Source organism: Rattus rattus, chromosome 2, assembly GCF_011064425.1.
Source record: "Rattus rattus isolate New Zealand chromosome 2, Rrattus_CSIRO_v1, whole genome shotgun sequence".
In the NCBI taxonomy this organism is placed as follows: Eukaryota; Metazoa; Chordata; class Mammalia; order Rodentia; family Muridae; genus Rattus; species Rattus rattus.
In genome coordinates, this window is record NC_046155.1 from 125756695 (window position 1) to 125762792 (window position 6098).

Sequence of the window (6098 nt, forward strand, 5' to 3'; positions counted from 1 at the left end):
GTTGCTCCCAGACCTTCGTCTTTCCCCAGTTCCCCTTCTGTCCTAGAATGGAATGCCCAGTCACACTCCCAGTCTCTCTTCCAATTCTCTCCTTTTGGGTTTCACATTTTCTTCTAGAATATCCTTCCAGTTCTCTTCCTGATGTCTTGCAGCGTTTCTAAGGAGGAGAAGCATGGTGACTTCCATGCTAGGTGCCTTGGGATGAATGTCTCTTCTCTATGGTTATGTTCATTTTCCTCCAGCTGTACCTTTTCTATTTCCCCACTTTTCATAAGTGTGTATCAGACATGCTTTGCTGCTGCCAAGGACAGTGTTGTGGTGAGCATTTGGGAAATAACTGTTTCCTCTGATCTTCAGTGAATAGCAAGTGGCTGCAGCTGCAGAGGATATTAGGGAGGTGCTCCATGTACCCTGGCTGGGGACTTGAGAGCCAGGAGTGCTGGCCCACTCCTCACTGGTTACAGCACTCTGGAGAATGGGTCCTGCACCTTGCCTGGGTAGCACAGTAGAGCTGGTCCTGTTGGCGGAGGTGTGGGTGAGCTGGTCCCATCCCTCTTCCGCCATGGGTGGTGTGGGTGAAGAGACATCACTTACCCTCCCCTTTCTCTGCCTTTGGGAAATGGGTGAGCTGACCCTGAAGTCAGAAGAGCAGGTATGCTGCCTCCCTCCCCTCCCACAGGCTGCAGCATTCTGGATAGTCTTCCCTGTACCTCACCTGGGCAGCACAGTAGAAGTGACCCTGATGGTAAAGGCATAGGTGAGCTGGCCCTGAGGACATAGGAGGAGCTGACCCTGCCCCTTGTCAGCTGTGACATTAAATGAGCTAGGCAGGGCAGTGTTAGAGAGCTCTCACTCGGGTGGTGTGGATGCAGGAGAGCTGTTGGGCTAACCAATTCAGCTGCCTTCCAGGCCTAGATCCAAGACTTTAAATTGGCCCACCCCAATATTTATCGATCTATAAATCCATGAAAGGGCTGGAATCCATGAAAGGGTTGATCCTGCAGATTAAAGCTGCAAGATCTCCATGACATGGGTCAAGAAGATATCTGACAGTCCCAGTGGGGTTCTGATTTTTATTGTGTAGCAGAAGCCAGAGGCCTCAAACCAGACTAATGACTCATTGCAATAAACATTTGCAATAAACATTGCAAACATTTCCATGAAGTTTTTTTTTCATTCTACTTTATTTTAGGTGGGGGAGCATAAGGGTAGAGGACAAATATAAAGAACAAGGAGATGAGTGGGGCTGTAGTCCATGATGTGAAACTCACAAAGGATCAATAAAAACCTAAAAGAGTCGAGGATGGAATGACAGTGGGATGTCTTACAGGGTAAAGGAGCTTAATGCCCAGGCTGCCAACATAAACTCAATTCCTGGGACCCATATGGTAGAAGGCGAGAACTGATTTCTGCAAAGTGTTTTCTGACCTTTACATGCAGACACACACACACACACACACACACACACACACACACACACACACACACACCAAAACAAGAAAGCATGTTTTACAATTCAGTGAAAATCTTCCAAAAATTTAATACTAACTAATAAAATTTAATACACTGAATTTACTCAAGGAACGCCACTGTGTGGAGAATGCAAGTGATGCTAATGCTTCTGGTAGACGAAGAACTTTGCTTTAGAAGTCAACAAGGAATTCCAGCATGATCCCTATGGTGTGTTCTAGGTTCTCCTGGGCTGCTGGGCTCTCTACTTCAGCCTTTGTGAAACTCATCTTTCATTTTCAAGGTAAATAAAGCTTCCAGCAGAGTATCTGGCACTATCCAAATTCTTAATAAATGTTAGATGATTGCAAGTACACCCCTAAGATACATTATTGTACTGTGATTTATCACTGAGAGAATATGGAGAAAGTAGCAGAGACCATTTCCTTCCAGACAGGAACTTCCATAGATTTACAAATGCCCTTTGAGAACAGAGCATGGTGTATTCCAAGGCAGTATTCACCATCGTTTATTATGTATTTTCTGAGATGAAGGTATAATTATCCATCTGAACAGTTCCTGTGTAGAACCCAGTGCCACTAAGTATATTCACATGGTTATGTAATGGCTACAATAACCCACTTACAGAAGAGTTTATTTATGTTGCAAAACTAAAATTGCATACCACTTAACAATAAGAATAATTAAGCCACACCTTTCTGTTAGCCAAGACAAAAAGATATCATTATTTCTGAGGTACTCCAGATCCATATTACATACATGAAAAAAATCTACGATCATGTGCTAAAATTATATGTACCTATTGAAATGACCAGACACAAAAGAGTTTCTTAGAACTCAATAGTATGGGGATATCATTCATTTAGAAAACTCAGTGAGAAAATGTAGGACTGTGCACCAAATCAAAAGCTGCAAAACACTCAGAAGTAAATTTGGAGAACAGTGATTTGGAAATTTTATTTATTTTAAAGTTTTAGAAGTTCGTTTGTATTTTATATATATGAATATTTTGTCTGCAGGCTAGTCTGTGAACCACATGCATGCCTGATCCACAAGGAGGTTGCAAGAGTGTGCTGGACCCTTGCAACCAGGGATAGTTGTAAACCCAACATGGCATGCTGGGAATTGAACCACTGGTGCTCTGTAAGAGTGCCAGTGCTCTCAACTGCCGAGCCATCTCTCCAGCCATGACACGTTCATTTTAGATATAATAACACCTTATTGGGAAAGCAAATCATTTCCAAAAGGGAGGGTTTATGTGTTTTCAGAAGGCAAAGCATATCAACTCAGTAATCGCTTTTTAAAACATTCAATCAAGATGTGAGTAGTGTTGGTGGATATTCGTTGCCACTGTGGAAACACCTGACAGGGGCACTTCAGAGAGGGAATGACTTGTCTCTGCTCATGCTTTTGGAGGCATCACTCTGGTTGTCTGGCTACTTAGCTTTGGGCTGAGAGGAGGCAGAGCATGTTGCAGGAGCAGCTGCAGAGTACGTGGCAGCCAGGAAGCGGCGAGGTAAGACAGAGCCAGGGATAAGGTGACCCTAAGGACCTGCTCTGTCATCTACTCCCTCCAGTCAGGTATCTCCAACTAAACTCTCCAACTTTTACCAAAACAGAACTCCTAACAAAGAACCAAGTCTAAAACTCATGGACCTGAGGGGGCATTCCATAGACAAACCACATCTGCAGTCAAACGTATTTTAACTTAAATTTGGTGGGACACGGATAATAGTGAGAAGTAAGATCAGTGTGGTAATAGAGACCTGGGAAGAGAAGAAGAAGTCATAAAATATTAGAATATCTGGATAAAAGAAACAAAGTTAGAGAGTGGCACTGTCTCCAAATGAAGAATTCCTCAAAAGAGATTATTATGTACAAGTACTTACCATATCCAAGTAAACGATGGCAGAGATATGTGTTCATAACTACGAGATAGCATCCCAAGAGAGGAGTGTAAACTTAGATCTGTATATTATGCCGTCCAAAGGAACAAGTCTAGGGAATTAAATAGCACCCTGATTTTAGTGTTTAAAATGTACTCAAGCTAAAATAAAATACTAAGCACTGAGGGACAGACAGAGGCCTTTCCAATATAAGTTTGAAGGAATCAGTAAATGAAAGATTGACTGTTTTACCTTAAATACATAAAATACAAAAAAAGTATTCATCTAAGAATGTAACTGTCATAAAACTAAATTCTAAATTTAGTCTTACGAACTTAGAGGCATCAGCATTAACTTTTGCAAGACGAATTAAAGATTAACATTTGCAGCAAGTTAGGAGATCATTGGTTCTGTTTTCTAGGAATCAACAAGGTGACATGGATAAATGGGTCAGATAAACGGCTTTCTCTGAGTCAAACACTCATTCGTTCAGTCGTGAAAGAGTCATGGCGAACGTGAGACCTAACCTATTAATATTTCCACAGAGTAGAAGCTGACTGCACCACCTGTTTCCGCAGACATGGAGAAAAAGAAGCTGAGAGTAGAATTCGTAGCCTGCCTCTGGGGCTTGGACTTTGACCTTTGCTCTTGTTTTGTTTCTGTTCCCGTGTCTTAAAACACAATACAGAATAGCATAAATGATCAAAGGTGCCCTACAGTGCTGACCATACTCATCAAATGTCTACTACAGCCCAAGTCCTGTGTGGACCTAAATATCAACCAAGACATTCTCCAGATGCCCAGGCTGGGGAAGAAGCAAATGAAATAGTCTCTTATTGTACAACTGTGTGATTCTCTGTATCTTTCACATGCAAGTCAAACAACTTCGACATGCAAGGCACCAAATTTGAACAATGATAAACAATGAAAATGGGAATGATTTGATGTAGTGTGCGTGTGTGTGTGTGTGTGTGTGTGTGTGCTCGCGTGTGTGTGTCACTGTGTGTGTGTCTGTCTGTCTGTGTGTGTATGTGTGTGTGTGTGTGGGTGTGAGTGTGTGTGTGTGTGTGTGTGTGTGTGTGTGTGTTTATATTAAGAATGTAGCAAGCCTATTTCTCTGAATGCAATGGTCTCTCTCTTGTATCTCAAAGAAACAGTTCCCCTAGTTAGGTATAGTGGTGCACTCCTTTAATCCCAGCACCCAGAAGCAGAGGCAGGTGGATCTCTGTGAGTTCTAACCCAGCTTGGTCTTTAAAGTAAGTTCTAGGCCAGCCAGGGATACATGGTAGGATCCTGTTTCAAAAACAAAATAAAACAAAACAAAAAACAAAACCACTGAAGAAATACTCCACCCGAAGGGATTGAAAGTATCATTCACCTGTCAACTTCTCAAATAGTATTAGTGCTTATCGCCTGTTAGATTCATGCTGAGATCAGGAGCGTTTACTTAAATAAGGCCACAGAAATCTTCATTTTGTATTCATTGCAACAAATACACGTTCTATCTATTCAATGACAGTTGCATGCTACTGGGATTGGTGTTCAGATAGAACAGAATATTAAATGTGCATCCTAACACTACATTATAAACACGCATCTGTATAAGAGAACACGAGCTTTAAAATATTACATTTTGGACTGAATTTTGCTGGATAATAAATCTATGTTGATGAACGCCAACACTAGTAAGTATAGATCAACCTGGAAAAGTTATATTAGTATTTAGAGACTAGAATGGTTTATTTTTTTTTCTTTATGGAAAATTTATTGCAACACTCCAACCACGCATTTCTTTTTCTTTTCAACATCTTGCCCTGCAGCTTCCTTTGCCCTTTTTGCTCAGATGCCAAAGAGCAGGGCATTGGCCCGGGCCATGCGAAGACTGGCAAAAGCCTTAAAGTTCTCTTCTTTTGTGATGACTGTGGCCTTCTCCTTTTTGTACACATTCCGGATGGGGATCACAGGTCCTGTTAGTTGGGTGGCCAATTTATGTTCTTCAGCAGAACTGTCTCCTTTCTTCAGAGCAGAAGGCTTCCTGGGGGAAAGTATGAGTTTGGAGCGGTGCTCCTTCAGGCGCTGCACGTTGGCTGTAGTGATTCAGTGGGTTTGTTTCATCTCCTTGGGTCCACAGAGATGCCGATGGTATGAGCCATTTTCTTGTGAACCAGCTATCCTGAGTTCTTTCAGGCTGACGCCCCTGCCAGCCTGGACCTTGGTGTAGTATCTAACTGTAGGGCTCCTCACGCTGGGCCTGATGGGACCGGACGCGGGATCGGGGGCAGGGCGGAGCACTTTCACCTGCCTGACCTTGCGTCTTGCAAGATCTTGCACGCCAGCTGGTTGAACCAAGTGTCCACTCGCTGCTGTCAATCTTCGTGGAAGTGAGGCTTCAGGATTATGCAGTTCCGGCTGGGAGCCATGGCTGCCTCCTGTACAGGAGAACAGCGAAAAAATTAATATTGCCATCATACTGGTTTCTTGATGAGAATGAGAAAGAGGGTAAGAGGTCATACTGCCAAGGAATGACCCTGGAAGAGATTAATAATTGATTAAAGGGGCTTTGCAAATACTCCACTCTGTGCCAACAGTTCAGAGAATCGTAAACCAGAATTTGTGAGACACGAGCGTATTCCTACTTAGCACACACCACACACCTGTCCTCCTTAGACACTAGGTGATGTTAAGTGGAATAAAGGGCTGTGCTGACATCTTGTCCCACGTAATACCACACTTAACTCTGAA

At 42.8% G+C, this 6098-nt stretch overlaps 1 pseudogene; it reads right to left on the bottom strand.

Moving 5' to 3' along the window:
- Positions 1 to 5144: 5144 nt before the first annotated feature.
- Positions 5145 to 5776, bottom strand: LOC116894282 (annotated as a pseudogene).
- Between the last annotated feature and the right edge of the window lie 322 nt (positions 5777 to 6098).